Genomic DNA, 17,224 nt, shown 5'->3' on the forward strand with positions numbered 1-17,224 from the left:
GCAAAAAAAACTACATCATACATGTACCAATTACATTTCCATATCAACAGAGGTGCCCAAGCTCCTTCGAAAGTTCAGTTGGTAGAGCGGAGGACTGTAGGTGTTAAAATTGTCATCCTTAGGTCGCTGGTTCAAATCCGGCTCGAAGGACTCCTTTTTTTAAAACCCGTTGGGGCAAAGCAGTGTGCCAAATACTTCACTTGCGATAAAGCTCGTGGTCGTCGTCAGCTAAAACAGGACTTCCCTGACCGGGAATCGAACCCGGGCCGCGGCGGTGAGAGCGCCGAATCCTAGCCACTAGACCACCAGGGAAACAAGCTGATGAACTGACTGTCGAAAAACTTTTTGAAGCTCACAATGGCTGACCTACCCATGCTGCGTACATGCAAGCAGGCATGGAGTAAAAGGAAGGTCCAACACCTAATTGCGACACAGGCAAAAAGCCTCAGTTTCTTTTTGTTTCAACACTGTTCTAGACCACAGTATGTGGCCCATCTTTCTGGAGGTGAACTATTGTGGAGCTGTGAAAAAAATGAGCTGCCCAAGGCACTCTACTGCCACTGATTCCTTAGTTGATAGTTGTGACAGACAAAGAATTGTGTGCATTCTTCAGAATTTGGATTAAAACTAGGTTTCTAAATGTTTAAGTTGCTTGATGGCAAAAAAACTACATCATACATGTACCAATTACATTTCCATATCAACAGAGGTGCCCGAGCTCCTTCGATAGCTCAGTTGGTAGAGCGGAGGACTGTAGGTGTTAAAATTGTCATCCTTAGGTCGCTGGTTCAAATCCGGCTCGAAGGACTCCTTTTTTTTAAATCCGTTGTGGCAAAGCAGTGTGCCAAATACTTCACTTGCGATAAAGCTCGTGGTCGTCGTCAGCTAAAACAGGACTTCCCTGACCGGGAATCGAACCCGGGCCGCGGCGGTGAGAGCGCCGAATCCTAGCCACTAGACCACCAGGGAAACAAGCTGATGAACTGACTGTCGAAAAACTTTTTGAAGCTCAGAATGGCTGACCTACCCATGCTGCGTACATGCAAGCAGGCATGGAGTAAAAGGAAGGTCCAACACCTAATTGCGACACAGGCAAAAAGCCTCAGTTTCTTTTTGTTTCAACACTGTTCTAGACCACAGTATGTGGCCCATCTTTCTGGAGGTGAACTATTGTGGAGCTGTGAAAAAAATGAGCTGCCCAAGGCACTCTACTGCCACTGATTCCTTAGTTGATAGTTGTGACAGACAAAAAATTGTGTGCATTCTTCAGAATTTGGATTAAAACCAGGTTTCTAAATGTTTAAGTTGCTTGATGGCAAAAAAAAACTACATCATACATGTACCAATTACATTTCCATATCAACAGAGGTGCCCAAGCTCCTTCGAAAGCTCAGTTGGTAGAGCGGAGGACTGTAGGTGTTAAAATTGTCATCCTTAGGTCGCTGGTTCAAATCCGGCTCGAAGGACTCCTTTTTTTAAAACCCGTTGGGGCAAAGCAGTGTGCCAAATACTTCACTTGCGATAAAGCTCGTGGTCGTCGTCAGCTAAAACAGGACTTCCCTGACCGGGAATCGAACCCGGGCCGCGGCGGTGAGAGCGCCGAATCCTAGCCACTAGACCACCAGGGAAACAAGCTGATGAACTGACTGTCGAAAAACTTTTTGAAGCTCACAATGGCTGACCTACCCATGCTGCGTACATGCAAGCAGGCATGGAGTAAAAGGAAGGTCCAACACCTAATTGCGACACAGGCAAAAAGCCTCAGTTTCTTTTTGTTTCAACACTGTTCTAGACCACAGTATGTGGCCCATCTTTCTGGAGGTGAACTATTGTGGAGCTGTGAAAAAAATGAGCTGCCCAAGGCACTCTACTGCCACTGATTCCTTAGTTGATAGTTGTGACAGACAAAGAATTGTGTGCATTCTTCAGAATTTGGATTAAAACTAGGTTTCTAAATGTTTAAGTTGCTTGATGGCAAAAAAACTACATCATACATGTACCAATTACATTTCCATATCAACAGAGGTGCCCAAGCTCCTTCGATAGCTCAGTTGGTAGAGCGGAGGACTGTAGGTGTTAAAATTGTCATCCTTAGGTCGCTGGTTCAAATCCGGCTCGAAGGACTCCTTTTTTTAAAACCCGTTGGGGCAAAGCAGTGTGCCAAATACTTCACTTGCGATAAAGCTCATGGTCGTCGTCAGCTAAAACAGGACTTCCCTGACCGGGAATCGAACCCGGGCCGCGGCGGTGAGAGCGCCGAATCCTAGCCACTAGACCACCAGGGAAACAAGCTGATGAACTAACTGTCGAAAAACTTTTTGAAGCTCAGAATGGCTGACCTACCCATGCTGCGTACATGCAAGCAGGCATGGAGTAAAAGGAAGGTCCAACACCTAATTGCGACACAGGCAAAAAGCCTCAGTTTCTTTTTGTTTCAACACTGTTCTAGACCACAGTATGTGGCCCATCTTTCTGGAGGTGAACTATTGTGGAGCTGTGAAAGAAATGAGCTGCCCAAGGCACTCTACTGCCACTGATTCCTTAGTTGATAGTTGTGACAGACAAAGAATTGTGTGCATTCTTCAGAATTTGGATTAAAACCAGGTTTCTAAAGGTGCTTGCACACTGCACGCGGTAGGTGCGGCGCGGTACGCTGACCCCCATAGGATTCAATAGTGTCTAGAGCGGTAGAGCGGTGCATCGCTGCCGCGGAGCAGAGCGGAAAGCGGCGCGTTTCCCCGCCCATAACCACGCCTCCACCGCGCTACCGCTTACCGCGGGCAAAGTTCAACATGGTTCAACTTTGACCTCGCGGCAAGCGGTACCTCGGCAGAAAACGCATGACGTGAACTCACGCGACTAGAGAGAAACTGTAGTCCAAACAACAATAAACGTGCGTGAGAGACTAATAATAGCGATTAGTGAATCCCCTCAGCTGTACATCACTTCCCTACACTCATATAGAGATAACAGGAGGAAGAGAAGAATCAGAGCTTTGTTCTGAGGCTGGGAAACATATACAGATCCACAGAGGCTGTAGAGACTCAAAACTACAAAACACCGCTCACAGAGGTGATGGGTTTTAGAAAACTCCACCTATTATCAGCAGGAGACGCTTGGCGTCAGCAGCAGCGCAACGCACCCGCAACTGACCAGCGTAGAGCAGAGCGGCAGCACAGCGGAATGCCGCGCGGCATACCGCGTTCAGTGTGCAAGCACCTTAAATGTTTAAGTTGCTTGATGGCAAAAAAAACTACATCATACATGTACCAATTACATTTCCATATCAACAGAGGTGCCCAAGCTCCTTCGAAAGCTCAGTTGGTAGAGCGGAGGACTGTAGGTGTTAAAATTGTCATCCTTAGGTCGCTGGTTCAAATCCGGCTCGAAGGACTCCTTTTTTTAAAACCCGTTGGGGCAAAGCAGTGTGCCAAATACTTCACTTGCGATAAAGCTCGTGGTCGTCGTCAGCTAAAACAGGACTTCCCTGACCGGGAATCGAACCCGGGCCGCGGCGGTGAGAGCGCCGAATCCTAGCCACTAGACCACCAGGGAAACAAGCTGATGAACTGACTGTCGAAAAACTTTTTGAAGCTCACAATGGCTGACCTACCCATGCTGCGTACATGCAAGCAGGCATGGAGTAAAAGGAAGGTCCAACACCTAATTGCGACACAGGCAAAAAGCCTCAGTTTCTTTTTGTTTCAACACTGTTCTAGACCACAGTATGTGGCCCATCTTTCTGGAGGTGAACTATTGTGGAGCTGTGAAAAAAATGAGCTGCCCAAGGCACTCTACTGCCACTGATTCCTTAGTTGATAGTTGTGACAGACAAAGAATTGTGTGCATTCTTCAGAATTTGGATTAAAACCAGGTTTCTAAATGTTTAAGTTGCTTGATGGCAAAAAAAACTACATCATACATGTACCAATTACATTTCCATATCAACAGAGGTGCCCAAGCTCCTTCGAAAGCTCAGTTGGTAGAGCGGAGGACTGTAGGTGTTAAAATTGTCATCCTTAGGTCGCTGGTTCAAATCCGGCTCGAAGGACTCCTTTTTTTAAAACCCGTTGGGGCAAAGCAGTGTGCCAAATACTTCACTTGCGATAAAGCTCGTGGTCGTCGTCAGCTAAAACAGGACTTCCCTGACCGGGAATCGAACCCGGGCCGCGGCGGTGAGAGCGCCGAATCCTAGCCACTAGACCACCAGGGAAACAAGCTGATGAACTGACTGTCGAAAAACTTTTTGAAGCTCAGAATGGCTGACCTACCCATGCTGCGTACATGCAAGCAGGCATGGAGTAAAAGGAAATTCCAACACCTTATTGCGACACAGGCAAAAAGCCTCAATTTCTTTTTGTTTCAACACTGTTCTTGACCACAGTATGTGGCCCATCTTTCTGGAGGTGAACTATTGTGGAGCTGTGAAAAAAATGAGCTGCCCAAGGCACTCTACTGCCACTGATTCCTTAGTTGATAGTTGTGACAGACAAAGATTTGTGTGCATTCTTCAGAATTTGGATTAAAACCAGGTGTCTAAATGTTTAAGTTGCTTGATGGCAAAAAAACTACATCATACATGTACCAATTACATTTCCATATCAACAGAGGTGCCCAAGCTCCTTCGATAGCTCAGTTGGTAGAGCGGAGGACTGTAGGTGTTAAAATTGTCATCCTTAGGTCGCTGGTTCAAATCCGGCTCGAAGGACTCCTTTTTTTGAAACCCGTTGTGGCAAAGCAGTGTGCCAAACACTTCACTTGCGATAAAGCTCGTGGTCGTCGTCAGCTAAAACAGGACTTCCCTGACCGGGAATCGAACCCGGGCCGCGGCGGTGAGAGCGCCGAATCCTAGCCACTAGACCACCAGGGAAACAAGCTGATGAACTGACTGGCGAAAAACTTTTTGAAGCTCAGAATGGCTGACCTACCCATGCTGCGTACATGCAAGCAGGCATGGAGTAAAAGGAAGGTCCAACACTTAATTGCGACACAGGCAAAAAGCCTCAGTTTCTTTTTGTTTCAACACTGTTCTAGACCACAGTATGTGGCCCATCTTTCTGGAGGTGAACTATTGTGGAGCTGTGAAAAAAATGAGCTGCCCAAGGCACTCTACTGCCACTGATTAGTTAGTTGATAGTTGTGACAGACAAAGAATTGTGTGCATTCTTCAGAATTTGGATTAAAACTAGGTTTCTAAATGTTTAAGTTGCTTGATGGCAAAAAAACTACATCATACATGTACCAATTACATTTCCATATCAACAGAGGTGCCCGAGCTCCTTCGATAGCTCAGTTGGTAGAGCGGAGGACTGTAGGTGTTAAAATTGTCATCCTTAGGTCGCTGGTTCAAATCCGGCTCGAAGGACTCCTTTTTTTAAAACCCGTTGGGGCAAAGCAGTGTGCCAAATACTTCACTTGCGATAAAGCTTGTGGTCGTCGTCAGCTAAAACAGGACTTCCCTGACCGGGAATCGAACCCGGGCCGCGGCGGTGAGAGCGCCGAATCCTAGCCACTAGACCACCAGGGAAACAAGCTGATGAACTGACTGTCGAAAAACTTTTTGAAGCTCAGAATGGCTGACCTACCCATGCTGCGTACATGCAAGCAGGCATGGAGTAAAAGGAAGGTCCAACACCTAATTGCGACACAGGCAAAAAGCCTCAGTTTCTTTTTGTTTCAACACTGTTCTAGACCACAGTATGTGGCCCATCTTTCTGGAGGTGAACTATTGTGGAGCTGTGAAAAAAATGAGCTGCCCAAGGCACTCTACTGCCACTGATTCCTTAGTTGATAGTTGTGACAGACAAAGAATTGTGTGCATTCTTCAGAATTTGGATTAAAACTAGGTTTCTAAATGTTTAAGTTGCTTGATGGCAAAAAAACTACATCATACATGTACCAATTACATTTCCATATCAACAGAGGTGCCCGAGCTCCTTCGATAGCTCAGTTGGTAGAGCGGAGGACTGTAGGTGTTAAAATTGTCATCCTTAGGTCGCTGGTTCAAATCCGGCTCGAAGGACTCCTTTTTTTAAAACCCGTTGGGGCAAAGCAGTGTGCCAAATACTTCACTTGCGATAAAGCTCGTGGTCGTCGTCAGCTAAAACAGGACTTCCCTGACCGGGAATCGAACCCGGGCCGCGGCGGTGAGAGCGCCGAATCCTAGCCACTAGACCACCAGGGAAACAAGCTGATGAACTGACTGTCGAAAAACTTTTTGAAGCTCAGAATGGCTGACCTACCCATGCTGCGTACATGCAAGCAGGCATGGAGTAAAAGGAAGGTCCAACACCTAATTGCGACACAGGCAAAAAGCCTCAGTTTCTTTTTGTTTCAACACTGTTCTAGACCACAGTATGTGGCCCATCTTTCTGGAGGTGAACTATTGTGGAGCTGTGAAAAAAATGAGCTGCCCAAGGCACTCTACTGCCACTGATTCCTTAGTTGATAGTTGTGACAGACAAAGAATTGTGTGCATTCTTCAGAATTTGGATTAAAACTAGGTTTCTAAATGTTTAAGTTGCTTGATGGCAAAAAAACTACATCATACATGTACCAATTACATTTCCATATCAACAGAGGTGCCCAAGCTCCTTCGATAGCTCAGTTGGTAGAGCGGAGGACTGTAGGTGTTAAAATTGTCATCCTTAGGTCGCTGGTTCAAATCCGGCTCGAAGGACTCCTTTTTTTAAAACCCGTTGGGGCAAAGCAGTGTGCCAAATACTTCACTTGCGATAAAGCTTGTGGTCGTCGTCAGCTAAAACAGGACTTCCCTGACCGGGAATCGAACCCGGGCCGCGGCTGTGAGAGCGCCGAATCCTAGCCACTAGACCACCAGGGAAACAAGCTGATGAACTGACTGTCGAAAAACTTTTTGAAGCTCAGAATGGCTGACCTACCCATGCTGCGTACATGCAAGCAGGCATGGAGTAAAAGAAAGGTCCAACACCTAAATGCGACACAGGCAAAAAGCCTCAGTTTCTTTTTGTTTCAACACTGTTCTAGACCACAGTATGTGGCCCATCTTTCTGGAGGTGAACTATTGTGGAGCTGTGAAAAAAATGAGCTGCCCAAGGCACTCTACTGCCACTGATTCCTTAGTTGATAGTTGTGACAGACAAAGAATTGTGTGCATTCTTCAGAATTTGGATTAAAACCAGGTTTCTAAATGTTTAAGTTGCTTGATGGCAAAAAAAAACTACATCATACATGTACCAATTACATTTCCATATCAACAGAGATGCCCAAGCTCCTTCGATAGCTCAGTTGGTAGAGTGGAGGACTGTAGGTGTTAAAATTGTCATCCTTAGGTCGCTGGTTCAAATCCGGCTCGAAGGACTCCTTTTTTTAAAACCCGTTGGGGCAAAGCAGTGTGCCAAATACTTCACTTGCGATAAAGCTCGTGGTCGTCGTCAGCTAAAACAGGACTTCCCTGACCGGGAATCGAACCCGGGCCGCGGCGGTGAGAGCGTCGAACCCTAGCCACTAGACCACCAGGGAAACAAGCTGATGAACTGACTGTCGAAAAACTTTTTGAAGCTCACAATGGCTGACCTACCCATGCTGCGTACATGCAAGCAGGCATGGAGTAAAAGGAAGGTCCAACACCTAATTGCGACACAGGCAAAAAGCCTCAGTTTCTTTTTGTTTCAACACTGTTCTAGACCACAGTATGTGGCCCATCTTTCTGGAGGTGAACTATTGTGGAGCTGTGAAGAAAATGAGCTGCCCAAGGCACTCTACTGCCACTGATTCCTTAGTTGATAGTTGTGACAGACAAAGATTTGTGTGCATTCTTCAGAATTTGGATTAAAACCAGGTGTCTAAATGTTTAAGTTGCTTGATGGCAAAAAAACTACGTCATACATGTACCAATTACATTTCCATATCAATAGAGGTGCCCAAGCTCCTTCGATAGCTCAGTTGGTAGAGCGGAGGACTGTAGGTGTTAAAATTGTCATCCTTAGGTCGCTGGTTCAAAACTGGCTCGAAGGACTCCTTTTTTTGAAACCCGTTGTGGCAAAGCAGTGTGCCAAACACTTCACTTGCGATAAAGCTCGTGGTCGTCGTCAGCTAAAACAGGACTTCCCTGACCGGGAATCGAACCCGGGCCGCGGCGGTGAGAGCGCCGAATCCTAGCCACTAGACCACCAGGGAAACAAGCTGATGAACTGACTGTCGAAAAACTTTTTGAAGCTCAGAATGACTGACCTACCCATGCTGCGTACATGCAAGCAGGCATGGAGTAAAAGGAAGGTCCAACACCTAAATGCGACACAGGCAAAAAGCCTCAGTTTCTTTTTGTTTCAACACTGTTCTAGACCACAGTATGTGGCCCATCTTTCTGGAGGTGAACTATTGTGGAGCTGTGAAAAAAATGAGCTGCCCAAGGCACTCTACTGCCACTGATTCCTTAGTTGATAGTTGTGACAGACAAAGAATTGTGTGCATTCTTCAGAATTTGGATTAAAACCAGGTTTCTAAATGTTTAAGTTGCTTGATGGCAAAAAAAACTACATCATACATGTACCAATTACATTTCCATATCAACAGAGGTGCCCAAGCTCCTTCGAAAGCTCAGTTGGTAGAGCGGAGGACTGTAGGTGTTAAAATTGTCATCCTTAGGTCGCTGGTTCAAATCCGGCTCGAAGGACTCCTTTTTTTAAAACCCGTTGGGGCAAAGCAGTGTGCCAAATACTTCACTTGCGATAAAGCTCGTGGTCGTCGTCAGCTAAAACAGGACTTCCCTGACCGGGAATCGAACCCGGGCCGCGGCGGTGAGAGCGCCGAATCCTAGCCACTAGACCACCAGGGAAACAAGCTGATGAACTGACTGTCGAAAAACTTTTTGAAGCTCACAATGGCTGACCTACCCATGCTGCGTACATGCAAGCAGGCATGGAGTAAAAGGAAGGTCCAACACCTAATTGCGACACAGGCAAAAAGCCTCAGTTTCTTTTTGTTTCAACACTGTTCTAGACCACAGTATGTGGCCCATCTTTCTGGAGGTGAACTATTGTGGAGCTGTGAAAAAAATGAGCTGCCCAAGGCACTCTACTGCCACTGATTCCTTAGTTGATAGTTGTGACAGACAAAGAATTGTGTGCATTCTTCAGAATTTGGATTAAAACTAGGTTTCTAAACGTTTAAGTTGCTTGATGGCAAAAAAACTACATCATACATGTACCAATTACATTTCCATATCAACAGAGGTGCCCGAGCTCCTTCGATAGCTCAGTTGGTAGAGCGGAGGACTGTAGGTGTTAAAATTGTCATCCTTAGGTCGCTGGTTCAAATCCGGCTCGAAGGACTCCTTTTTTTTAAATCCGTTGTGGCAAAGCAGTGTGCCAAATACTTCACTTGCGATAAAGCTCGTGGTCGTCATCAGCTAAAACAGGACTTCCCTGCCCGGGAATCGAACCCGGGCCGCGGCGGTGAGAGCGCCGAATCCTAGCCACTAGACCACCAGGGAAACAAGCTGATGAACTGACTGTCGAAAAACTTTTTGAAGCTCAGAATGGCTGACCTACCCATGCTGCGTACATGCAAGCAGGCATGGAGTAAAAGGAAGGTCCAACACCTAATTGCGACAAAGGCAAAAAGCCTCAGTTTCTTTTTGTTTCAACACTGTTCTTGACCACAGTATGTGGCCCATCTTTCTGGAGGTGAACTATTGTGGAGCTGTGAAAAAAATGAGCTGCCCAAGGCACTCTACTGCCACTGATTCCTTAGTTGATAGTTGTGACAGACAAAGATTTGTGTGCATTCTTCAGAATTTGGATTAAAACCAGGTGTCTAAATGTTTAAGTTGCTTGATGGCAAAAAAACTACATCATACATGTACCAATTACATTTCCATATCAACAGAGGTGCCCAAGCTCCTTCGATAGCTCAGTTGGTAGAGCGGAGGACTGTAGGTGTTAAAATTGTCATCCTTAGGTCGCTGGTTCAAATCCGGCTCGAAGGACTCCTTTTTTTGAAACCCGTTGTGGCAAAGCAGTGTGCCAAACACTTCACTTGCGATAAAGCTCGTGGTCGTCGTCAGCTAAAACAGGACTTCCCTGACCGGGAATCGAACCCGGGCCGCGGCGGTGAGAGCGCCGAATCCTAGCCACTAGACCACCAGGGAAACAAGCTGATGAACTGACTGTCGAAAAACTTTTTGAAGCTCAGAATGGCTGACCTACCCATGCTGCGTACATGCAAGCAGGCATGGAGTAAAAGGAAGGTCCAACACCTAAATGCGACACAGGCAAAAAGCCTCAGTTTCTTTTTGTTTCAACACTGTTCTAGACCACAGTATGTGGCCCATCTTTCTGGAGGTGAACTATTGTGGAGCTGTGAAAAAAATGAGCTGCCCAAGGCACTCTACTGCCACTGATTCCTTAGTTGATAGTTGTGACAGACAAAGAATTGTGTGCATTCTTCAGAATTTGGATTAAAACCAGGTGTCTAAATGTTTAAGTTGCTTGATGGCAAAAAAAACTACATCATACATGTACCAATTAAGTTTCCATATCAACAGAGGTGCCCAAGCTCCTTCGATAGCTCAGTTGGTAGAGCGGAGGACTGTAGGTGTTAAAATTGTCATCCTTAGGTCGCTGGTTCAAATCCGGCTCGAAGGACTCCTTTTTTTAAAACCCGTTGGGGCAAAGCAGTGTGCCAAATACTTCACTTGCGATAAAGCTCGTGGTCGTCGTCAGCTAAAACAGGACTTCCCTGACCGGGAATCGAACCCGGGCCACGGCGGTGAGAGCGCCGAATCCTAGCCACTAGACCACCAGGGAAACAAGCTGATGAACTGACTGTCGAAAAACTTTTTGAAGCTCAGAATGGCTGACCTACCCATGCTGCGTACATGCAAGCAGGCATGGAGTAAAAGGAAGGTCCAACACCTAATTGCGACACAGGCAAAAAGCCTCAGTTTCTTTTTGTTTCAACACTGTTCTAGACCACAGTATGTGGCCCATCTTTCTGGAGGTGAACTATTGTGGAGCTGTGAAAAAAATGAGCTGCCCAAGGCACTCTACTGCCACTGATTCCTTAGTTGATAGTTGTGACAGACAAAGAATTGTGTGCATTCTTCAGAATTTGGATTAAAACTAGGTTTCTAAATGTTTAAGTTGCTTGATGGCAAAAAAACTACATCATACATGTACCAATTACATTTCCATATCAACAGAGGTGCCCGAGCTCCTTCGATAGCTCAGTTGGTAGAGCGGAGGACTGTAGGTGTTAAAATTGTCATCCTTAGGTCGCTGGTTCAAATCCGGCTCGAAGGACTCCTTTTTTTAAAATCCGTTGTGGCAAAGCAGTGTGCCAAATACTTCACTTGCGATAAAGCTCGTGGTCGTCGTCAGCTAAAACAGGACTTCCCTGACCGGGAATCGAACCCGGGCCGCGGCGGTGAGAGCGCAGAATCCTAGCCACTAGACCACCAGGGAAACAAGCTGATGAAGTGACTGTCGAAAAACTTTTTGAAGCTCAGAATGGCTGACCTACCCATGCTGCGTACATGCAAGCAGGCATGGAGTAAAAGGAAGGTCCAACACCTAATTGCGACACAGGCAAAAAGCCTCAGTTTCTTTTTGTTTCAACACTGTTCTAGACCACAGTATGTGGCCCATCTTTCTGGAGGTGAACTATTGTGGAGCTGTGAAAAAAATGAGCTGCCCAAGGCACTCTACTGCCACTGATTCCTTAGTTGATAGTTGTGACAGACAAAGAATTGTGTGCATTCTTCAGAATTTGGATTAAAACTAGGTTTCTAAATGTTTAAGTTGCTTGATGGCAAAAAAACTACATCATACATGTACCAATTACATTTCCATATCAACAGAGGTGCCCGAGCTCCTTCGATAGCTCAGTTGGTAGAGCGGAGGACTGTAGGTGTTAAAATTGTGATCCTTAGGTCGCTGGTTCAAATCCGGCTCGAAGGACTCATTTTTTTAAAACCCGTTGGGGCAAAGCAGTGTGCCAAATACTTCACTTGCGATAAAGCTCGTGGTCGTCGTCAGCTAAAACAGGACTTCCCTGACCGGGAATCGAACCCGGGCCACGGCGGTGAGAGCGCCGAATCCTAGCCACTAGACCACCAGGGAAACAAGCTGATGAACTGACTGTCGAAAAACTTTTTGAAGCTCAGAATGGCTGACCTACCCATGCTGCGTACATGCAAGCAGGCATGGAGTAAAAGGAAGGTCCAACACCTAATTGCGACACAGGCAAAAAGCCTCAGTTTCTTTTTGTTTCAACACTGTTCTAGACCACAGTATGTGGCCCATCTTTCTGGAGGTGAACTATTGTGGAGCTGTGAAAAAAATGAGCTGCCCAAGGCACTCTACTGCCACTGATTCCTTAGTTGATAGTTGTGACAGACAAAGAATTGTGTGCATTCTTCAGAATTTGGATTAAAACTAGGTTTCTAAATGTTTAAGTTGCTTGATGGCAAAAAAACTACATCATACATGTACCAATTACATTTCCATATCAACAGAGGTGCCCGAGCTCCTTCGATAGCTCAGTTGGTAGAGCGGAGGACTGTAGGTGTTAAAATTGTCATCCTTAGGTCGCTGGTTCAAATCCGGCTCGAAGGACTCCTTTTTTTAAAATCCGTTGTGGCAAAGCAGTGTGCCAAATACTTCACTTGCGATAAAGCTCGTGGTCGTCGTCAGCTAAAACAGGACTTCCCTGACCGGGAATCGAACCCGGGCCGCGGCGGTGAGAGCGCAGAATCCTAGCCACTAGACCACCAGGGAAACAAGCTGATGAAGTGACTGTCGAAAAACTTTTTGAAGCTCAGAATGGCTGACCTACCCATGCTGCGTACATGCAAGCAGGCATGGAGTAAAAGGAAGGTCCAACACCTAATTGCGACACAGGCAAAAAGCCTCAGTTTCTTTTTGTTTCAACACTGTTCTAGACCACAGTATGTGGCCCATCTTTCTGGAGGTGAACTATTGTGGAGCTGTGAAAAAAATGAGCTGCCCAAGGCACTCTACTGCCACTGATTCCTTAGTTGATAGTTGTGACAGACAAAGAATTGTGTGCATTCTTCAGAATTTGGATTAAAACCAGGTTTCTAAATGTTTAAGTTGCTTGATGGCAAAAAAACTACATCATACATGTACCAATTACGTTTCCATATCAACAGAGGTGCCCAAGCTACTTCGATAGCTCAGTTGGTAGAGCGGAGGACTGTAGGTGTTACAATTGTCATCCTTAGGTCGCTGGTTCAAATCCGGCTCGAAGGACTCATTTTTTTAAAACCCGTTGGGGCAAAGCAGTGTGCCAAATACTTCACTTGCGATAAAGCTCGTGGTCGTCGTCAGCTAAAACAGGACTTCCCTGACCGGGAATCGAACCCGGGCCGCGGCGGTGAGAGCGCCGAATCCTAGCCACTAGACCACCAGGGAAACAAGCTTATGAACTGACTGTCGAAAAACTTTTTGAAGCTCAGAATGGCTGACCTACCCATGCTGCGTACATGCAAGCAGGCATGGAGTAAAAGGAAGGTCCAACACCTAATTGCGACACAGGCAAAAAGCCTCAGTTTCTTTTTGTTTTAACACTGTTCTAGACCACAGTATGTGGCCCATCTTTCTGGAGGTGAACTATTGTGGAGCTGTGAAAAAAATGAGCTGCCCAAGGCACTCTACTGCCACTGATTCCTTAGTTGATAGTTGTGACAGACAAAGAATTGTGTGCATTCTTCAGAATTTGGATTAAAACTAGGTTTCTAAATGTTTAAGTTGCTTGATGGCAAAAAAAACTACATCATACATGTACCAATTACATTTCCATATCAACAGAGGTGCCCGAGCTCCTTCGATAGCTCAGTTGGTAGAGCGGAGGACTGTAGGTGTTAAAATTGTCATCCTTAGGTCGCTGGTTCAAATCCGGCTCGAAGGACTCCTTTTTTTAAAACCCGTTGGGGCAAAGCAGTGTGCCAAATACTTCACTTGCGATAAAGCTCGTGGTCGTCGTCAGCTAAAACAGGACTTCCCTGACCGGGAATCGAACCCGGGCCGCGGCGGTGAGAGCGCCGAATCCTAGCCACTAGACCACCAGGGAAACAAGCTGATGAACTGACTGTCGAAAAACTTTTTGAAGCTCAGAATGGCTGACCTACCCATGCTGCGTACATGCAAGCAGGCATGGAGTAAAAGGAAGGTCCAACACCTAATTGCGACACAGGCAAAAAGCCTCAGTTTCTTTTTGTTTCAACACTGTTCTAGACCACAGTATGTGGCCCATCTTTCTGGAGGTGAACTATTGTGGAGCTGTGAAAAAAATGAGCTGCCCAAGGCACTCTACTGCCACTGATTCCTTAGTTGATAGTTGTGACAGACAAAGAATTGTGTGCATTCTTCAGAATTTGGATTAAAACCAGGTTTCTAAATGTTTAAGTTGCTTGATGGCAAAAAAACTACATCATACATGTACCAATTACGTTTCCATATCAACAGAGGTGCCCAAGCTACTTCGATAGCTCAGTTGGTAGAGCGGAGGACTGTAGGTGTTAAAATTGTCATCCTTAGGTCGCTGGTTCAAATCCGGCTCAAAGGACTCCTTTTTTTAAAACCCGTTGGGGCAAAGCAGTGTGCCAAATACTTCACTTGCGATAAAGCTCGTGGTCGTCGTCAGCTAAAACAGGACTTCCCTGACCGGGAATCGAACCCGGGCCGCGGCGGTGAGAGCGCCGAATCCTAGCCACTAGACCACCAGGGAAACAAGCTTATGAACTGACTGTCGAAAAACTTTTTGAAGCTCAGAATGGCTGACCTACCCATGCTGCGTACATGCAAGCAGGCATGGAGTAAAAGGAAGGTCCAACACCTAATTGCGACACAGGCAAAAAGCCTCAGTTTCTTTTTGTTTCAACACTGTTCTAGACCACAGTATGTGGCCCATCTTTCTGGAGGTGAACTATTGTGGAGCTGTGAAAAAAATGAGCTGCCCAAGGCACTCTACTGCCACTGATTCCTTAGTTGATAGTTGTGACAGACAAAGAATTGTGTGCATTCTTCAGAATTTGGATTAAAACTAGGTTTCTAAATGTTTAAGTTGCTTGATGGCAAAAAAACTACATCATACATGTACCAATTACATTTCCATATCAACAGAGGTGCCCGAGCTCCTTCGATAGCTCAGTTGGTAGAGCGGAGGACTGTAGGTGTTAAAATTGTGATCCTTAGGTCGCTGGTTCAAATCCGGCTCGAAGGACTCATTTTTTTAAAACCCGTTGGGGCAAAGCAGTGTGCCAAATACTTCACTTGCGATAAAGCTCGTGGTCGTCGTCAGCTAAAACAGGACTTCCCTGACCGGGAATCGAACCCGGGCCGCGGCGGTGAGAGCGCCGAATCCTAGCCACTAGACCACCAGGGAAACAAGCTTATGAACTGACTGTCGAAAAACTTTTTGAAGCTCAGAATGGCTGACCTACCCATGCTGCGTACATGCAAGCAGGCATGGAGTAAAAGGAAGGTCCAACACCTAATTGCGACACAGGCAAAAAGCCTCAGTTTCTTTTTGTTTCAACACTGTTCTAGACCACAGTATGTGGCCCATCTTTCTGGAGGTGAACTATTGTGGAGCTGTGAAAAAAATGAGCTGCCCAAGGCACTCTACTGCCACTGATTCCTTAGTTGATAGTTGTGACAGACAAAGAATTGTGTGCATTCTTCAGAATTTGGATTAAAACTAGGTTTCTAAATGTTTAAGTTGCTTGATGGCAAAAAAAACTACATCATACATGTACCAATTACATTTCCATATCAACAGAGGTGCCCGAGCTCCTTCGATAGCTCAGTTGGTAGAGCGGAGGACTGTAGGTGTTAAAATTGTCATCCTTAGGTCGCTGGTTCAAATCCGGCTCGAAGGACTCCTTTTTTTAAAACCCGTTGGGGCAAAGCAGTGTGCCAAATACTTCACTTGCGATAAAGCTCGTGGTCGTCGTCAGCTAAAACAGGACTTCCCTGACCGGGAATCGAACCCGGGCCGCGGCGGTGAGAGCGCCGAATCCTAGCCACTAGACCACCAGGGAAACAAGCTGATGAACTGACTGTCGAAAAACTTTTTGAAGCTCAGAATGGCTGACCTACCCATGCTGCGTACATGCAAGCAGGCATGGAGTAAAAGGAAGGTCCAACACCTAATTGCGACACAGGCAAAAAGCCTCAGTTTCTTTTTGTTTCAACACTGTTCTTGACCACAGTATGTGGCCCATCTTTCTGGAGGTGAACTATTGTGGAGCTGTGAAAAAAATGAGCTGCCCAAGGCACTCTACTGCCAATGATTCCTTAGTTGATAGTTGTGACAGACAAAGATTTGTGTGCATTCTTCAGAATTTGGATTAAAACCAGGTGTCTAAATGTTTAAGTTGCTTGATGGCAAAAAAACTACATCATACATGTACCAATTACATTTCCATATCAACAGAGGTGCCCAAGCTCCTTCGATAGCTCAGTTGGTAGAGCGGAGGACTGTAGGTGTTAAAATTGTCATCCTTAGGTCGCTGGTTCAAATCCGGCTCGAAGGACTCCTTTTTTTGAAACCCGTTGTGGCAAAGCAGTGTGCCAAACACTTCACTTGCGATAAAGCTCGTGGTCGTCGTCAGCTAAAACAGGACTTCCCTGACCGGGAATCGAACCCGGGCCGCGGCGGTGAGAGCGCCGAATCCTAGCCACTAGACCACCAGGCAAACAAGCTGATGAACTGACTGTCGAAAAACTTTTTGAAGCTCAGAATGGCTGACCTACCCATGCTGCGTACATGCAAGCAGGCATGGAGTAAAAGGAAGGTCCAACACCTAATTGCGACACAGGCAAAAAGCCTCAGTTTCTTTTTGTTTCAACACTGTTCTTGACCACAGTATGTGGCCCATCTTTCTGGAGGTGAACTATTGTGGAGCTGTGAAAAAAATGAGCTGCCCAAGGAACTCTACTGCCACTGATTCCTTAGTTGATAGTTGTGACAGACAAAGAATTGTGTGCATTCTTCAGAATTTGGATTAAAACCAGGTTTCTAAATGTTTAAGTTGCTTGATGGCAAAAAAAACTACATCATACATGTACCAATTAAGTTTCCATATCAACAGAGGTGCCCAAGCTCCTTCGATAGCTCAGTTGGTAGAGCGGAGGACTGTAGGTGTTAAAATTGTCATCCTTAGGTCGCTGGTTCAAATCCGGCTTGAAGGACTCCTTTTTTTAAAACCCGTTGGGGC

General features: G+C 46.0%; 1 long non-coding RNA gene and 51 other non-coding genes across 52 annotated transcripts in view; 26 read left to right on the top strand and 26 right to left on the bottom strand.

Annotated features, from left to right (window-relative positions):
- LOC125799400 (uncharacterized) overlaps positions 1-17,224 on the bottom strand; it is a 199,720-nt gene that overhangs the window by 161,059 nt on the left and 21,437 nt on the right. The window lies entirely within an intron of this gene.
- On the top strand, positions 64-150 carry trnay-gua (transfer RNA tyrosine (anticodon GUA)). Its single transcript is given in 2 exon segments — positions 64-100; positions 115-150. It is a non-coding gene; the product is annotated as a tRNA-Tyr (tRNA).
- trnae-cuc (transfer RNA glutamic acid (anticodon CUC)) lies at positions 241-312 on the bottom strand. The gene has a single exon. It is a non-coding gene; the product is annotated as a tRNA-Glu (tRNA).
- On the top strand, positions 721-807 carry trnay-gua (transfer RNA tyrosine (anticodon GUA)). The gene is given in 2 exon segments: positions 721-757; positions 772-807. It is a non-coding gene; the product is annotated as a tRNA-Tyr (tRNA).
- Positions 898-969, bottom strand: trnae-cuc (transfer RNA glutamic acid (anticodon CUC)). Its single transcript has one exon. It is a non-coding gene; the product is annotated as a tRNA-Glu (tRNA).
- Positions 1,380-1,466, top strand: trnay-gua (transfer RNA tyrosine (anticodon GUA)). The gene is given in 2 exon segments: positions 1,380-1,416; positions 1,431-1,466. It is a non-coding gene; the product is annotated as a tRNA-Tyr (tRNA).
- trnae-cuc (transfer RNA glutamic acid (anticodon CUC)) lies at positions 1,557-1,628 on the bottom strand. Its single transcript has one exon. It is a non-coding gene; the product is annotated as a tRNA-Glu (tRNA).
- On the top strand, positions 2,037-2,123 carry trnay-gua (transfer RNA tyrosine (anticodon GUA)). The gene is given in 2 exon segments: positions 2,037-2,073; positions 2,088-2,123. It is a non-coding gene; the product is annotated as a tRNA-Tyr (tRNA).
- On the bottom strand, positions 2,214-2,285 carry trnae-cuc (transfer RNA glutamic acid (anticodon CUC)). The gene has a single exon. It is a non-coding gene; the product is annotated as a tRNA-Glu (tRNA).
- Positions 3,307-3,393, top strand: trnay-gua (transfer RNA tyrosine (anticodon GUA)). The gene is given in 2 exon segments: positions 3,307-3,343; positions 3,358-3,393. It is a non-coding gene; the product is annotated as a tRNA-Tyr (tRNA).
- On the bottom strand, positions 3,484-3,555 carry trnae-cuc (transfer RNA glutamic acid (anticodon CUC)). Its single transcript has one exon. It is a non-coding gene; the product is annotated as a tRNA-Glu (tRNA).
- trnay-gua (transfer RNA tyrosine (anticodon GUA)) lies at positions 3,965-4,051 on the top strand. The gene is given in 2 exon segments: positions 3,965-4,001; positions 4,016-4,051. It is a non-coding gene; the product is annotated as a tRNA-Tyr (tRNA).
- trnae-cuc (transfer RNA glutamic acid (anticodon CUC)) lies at positions 4,142-4,213 on the bottom strand. Its single transcript has one exon. It is a non-coding gene; the product is annotated as a tRNA-Glu (tRNA).
- trnay-gua (transfer RNA tyrosine (anticodon GUA)) lies at positions 4,622-4,708 on the top strand. Its single transcript is given in 2 exon segments — positions 4,622-4,658; positions 4,673-4,708. It is a non-coding gene; the product is annotated as a tRNA-Tyr (tRNA).
- On the bottom strand, positions 4,799-4,870 carry trnae-cuc (transfer RNA glutamic acid (anticodon CUC)). The gene has a single exon. It is a non-coding gene; the product is annotated as a tRNA-Glu (tRNA).
- trnay-gua (transfer RNA tyrosine (anticodon GUA)) lies at positions 5,279-5,365 on the top strand. The gene is given in 2 exon segments: positions 5,279-5,315; positions 5,330-5,365. It is a non-coding gene; the product is annotated as a tRNA-Tyr (tRNA).
- trnae-cuc (transfer RNA glutamic acid (anticodon CUC)) lies at positions 5,456-5,527 on the bottom strand. The gene has a single exon. It is a non-coding gene; the product is annotated as a tRNA-Glu (tRNA).
- Positions 5,936-6,022, top strand: trnay-gua (transfer RNA tyrosine (anticodon GUA)). Its single transcript is given in 2 exon segments — positions 5,936-5,972; positions 5,987-6,022. It is a non-coding gene; the product is annotated as a tRNA-Tyr (tRNA).
- On the bottom strand, positions 6,113-6,184 carry trnae-cuc (transfer RNA glutamic acid (anticodon CUC)). The gene has a single exon. It is a non-coding gene; the product is annotated as a tRNA-Glu (tRNA).
- trnay-gua (transfer RNA tyrosine (anticodon GUA)) lies at positions 6,593-6,679 on the top strand. Its single transcript is given in 2 exon segments — positions 6,593-6,629; positions 6,644-6,679. It is a non-coding gene; the product is annotated as a tRNA-Tyr (tRNA).
- On the bottom strand, positions 6,770-6,841 carry trnae-cuc (transfer RNA glutamic acid (anticodon CUC)). The gene has a single exon. It is a non-coding gene; the product is annotated as a tRNA-Glu (tRNA).
- On the top strand, positions 7,252-7,338 carry trnay-gua (transfer RNA tyrosine (anticodon GUA)). The gene is given in 2 exon segments: positions 7,252-7,288; positions 7,303-7,338. It is a non-coding gene; the product is annotated as a tRNA-Tyr (tRNA).
- On the bottom strand, positions 7,429-7,500 carry trnae-cuc (transfer RNA glutamic acid (anticodon CUC)). The gene has a single exon. It is a non-coding gene; the product is annotated as a tRNA-Glu (tRNA).
- trnay-gua (transfer RNA tyrosine (anticodon GUA)) lies at positions 7,909-7,995 on the top strand. The gene is given in 2 exon segments: positions 7,909-7,945; positions 7,960-7,995. It is a non-coding gene; the product is annotated as a tRNA-Tyr (tRNA).
- On the bottom strand, positions 8,086-8,157 carry trnae-cuc (transfer RNA glutamic acid (anticodon CUC)). The gene has a single exon. It is a non-coding gene; the product is annotated as a tRNA-Glu (tRNA).
- trnay-gua (transfer RNA tyrosine (anticodon GUA)) lies at positions 8,567-8,653 on the top strand. Its single transcript is given in 2 exon segments — positions 8,567-8,603; positions 8,618-8,653. It is a non-coding gene; the product is annotated as a tRNA-Tyr (tRNA).
- On the bottom strand, positions 8,744-8,815 carry trnae-cuc (transfer RNA glutamic acid (anticodon CUC)). Its single transcript has one exon. It is a non-coding gene; the product is annotated as a tRNA-Glu (tRNA).
- On the top strand, positions 9,224-9,310 carry trnay-gua (transfer RNA tyrosine (anticodon GUA)). Its single transcript is given in 2 exon segments — positions 9,224-9,260; positions 9,275-9,310. It is a non-coding gene; the product is annotated as a tRNA-Tyr (tRNA).
- trnae-cuc (transfer RNA glutamic acid (anticodon CUC)) lies at positions 9,401-9,472 on the bottom strand. Its single transcript has one exon. It is a non-coding gene; the product is annotated as a tRNA-Glu (tRNA).
- Positions 9,881-9,967, top strand: trnay-gua (transfer RNA tyrosine (anticodon GUA)). Its single transcript is given in 2 exon segments — positions 9,881-9,917; positions 9,932-9,967. It is a non-coding gene; the product is annotated as a tRNA-Tyr (tRNA).
- Positions 10,058-10,129, bottom strand: trnae-cuc (transfer RNA glutamic acid (anticodon CUC)). The gene has a single exon. It is a non-coding gene; the product is annotated as a tRNA-Glu (tRNA).
- Positions 10,539-10,625, top strand: trnay-gua (transfer RNA tyrosine (anticodon GUA)). Its single transcript is given in 2 exon segments — positions 10,539-10,575; positions 10,590-10,625. It is a non-coding gene; the product is annotated as a tRNA-Tyr (tRNA).
- Positions 10,716-10,787, bottom strand: trnae-cuc (transfer RNA glutamic acid (anticodon CUC)). Its single transcript has one exon. It is a non-coding gene; the product is annotated as a tRNA-Glu (tRNA).
- trnay-gua (transfer RNA tyrosine (anticodon GUA)) lies at positions 11,196-11,282 on the top strand. Its single transcript is given in 2 exon segments — positions 11,196-11,232; positions 11,247-11,282. It is a non-coding gene; the product is annotated as a tRNA-Tyr (tRNA).
- On the bottom strand, positions 11,373-11,444 carry trnae-cuc (transfer RNA glutamic acid (anticodon CUC)). Its single transcript has one exon. It is a non-coding gene; the product is annotated as a tRNA-Glu (tRNA).
- On the top strand, positions 11,853-11,939 carry trnay-gua (transfer RNA tyrosine (anticodon GUA)). Its single transcript is given in 2 exon segments — positions 11,853-11,889; positions 11,904-11,939. It is a non-coding gene; the product is annotated as a tRNA-Tyr (tRNA).
- On the bottom strand, positions 12,030-12,101 carry trnae-cuc (transfer RNA glutamic acid (anticodon CUC)). Its single transcript has one exon. It is a non-coding gene; the product is annotated as a tRNA-Glu (tRNA).
- trnay-gua (transfer RNA tyrosine (anticodon GUA)) lies at positions 12,510-12,596 on the top strand. Its single transcript is given in 2 exon segments — positions 12,510-12,546; positions 12,561-12,596. It is a non-coding gene; the product is annotated as a tRNA-Tyr (tRNA).
- On the bottom strand, positions 12,687-12,758 carry trnae-cuc (transfer RNA glutamic acid (anticodon CUC)). The gene has a single exon. It is a non-coding gene; the product is annotated as a tRNA-Glu (tRNA).
- trnay-gua (transfer RNA tyrosine (anticodon GUA)) lies at positions 13,167-13,253 on the top strand. Its single transcript is given in 2 exon segments — positions 13,167-13,203; positions 13,218-13,253. It is a non-coding gene; the product is annotated as a tRNA-Tyr (tRNA).
- Positions 13,344-13,415, bottom strand: trnae-cuc (transfer RNA glutamic acid (anticodon CUC)). Its single transcript has one exon. It is a non-coding gene; the product is annotated as a tRNA-Glu (tRNA).
- Positions 13,825-13,911, top strand: trnay-gua (transfer RNA tyrosine (anticodon GUA)). Its single transcript is given in 2 exon segments — positions 13,825-13,861; positions 13,876-13,911. It is a non-coding gene; the product is annotated as a tRNA-Tyr (tRNA).
- Positions 14,002-14,073, bottom strand: trnae-cuc (transfer RNA glutamic acid (anticodon CUC)). Its single transcript has one exon. It is a non-coding gene; the product is annotated as a tRNA-Glu (tRNA).
- trnay-gua (transfer RNA tyrosine (anticodon GUA)) lies at positions 14,482-14,568 on the top strand. Its single transcript is given in 2 exon segments — positions 14,482-14,518; positions 14,533-14,568. It is a non-coding gene; the product is annotated as a tRNA-Tyr (tRNA).
- Positions 14,659-14,730, bottom strand: trnae-cuc (transfer RNA glutamic acid (anticodon CUC)). Its single transcript has one exon. It is a non-coding gene; the product is annotated as a tRNA-Glu (tRNA).
- Positions 15,139-15,225, top strand: trnay-gua (transfer RNA tyrosine (anticodon GUA)). The gene is given in 2 exon segments: positions 15,139-15,175; positions 15,190-15,225. It is a non-coding gene; the product is annotated as a tRNA-Tyr (tRNA).
- On the bottom strand, positions 15,316-15,387 carry trnae-cuc (transfer RNA glutamic acid (anticodon CUC)). The gene has a single exon. It is a non-coding gene; the product is annotated as a tRNA-Glu (tRNA).
- Positions 15,797-15,883, top strand: trnay-gua (transfer RNA tyrosine (anticodon GUA)). Its single transcript is given in 2 exon segments — positions 15,797-15,833; positions 15,848-15,883. It is a non-coding gene; the product is annotated as a tRNA-Tyr (tRNA).
- Positions 15,974-16,045, bottom strand: trnae-cuc (transfer RNA glutamic acid (anticodon CUC)). Its single transcript has one exon. It is a non-coding gene; the product is annotated as a tRNA-Glu (tRNA).
- On the top strand, positions 16,454-16,540 carry trnay-gua (transfer RNA tyrosine (anticodon GUA)). The gene is given in 2 exon segments: positions 16,454-16,490; positions 16,505-16,540. It is a non-coding gene; the product is annotated as a tRNA-Tyr (tRNA).
- On the bottom strand, positions 16,631-16,702 carry trnae-cuc (transfer RNA glutamic acid (anticodon CUC)). Its single transcript has one exon. It is a non-coding gene; the product is annotated as a tRNA-Glu (tRNA).
- trnay-gua (transfer RNA tyrosine (anticodon GUA)) lies at positions 17,112-17,198 on the top strand. Its single transcript is given in 2 exon segments — positions 17,112-17,148; positions 17,163-17,198. It is a non-coding gene; the product is annotated as a tRNA-Tyr (tRNA).

The sequence above is a fragment of the Astyanax mexicanus genome, chromosome 3 (assembly GCF_023375975.1).
Source record: "Astyanax mexicanus isolate ESR-SI-001 chromosome 3, AstMex3_surface, whole genome shotgun sequence".
In the NCBI taxonomy this organism is placed as follows: Eukaryota; Metazoa; Chordata; class Actinopteri; order Characiformes; family Acestrorhamphidae; genus Astyanax; species Astyanax mexicanus.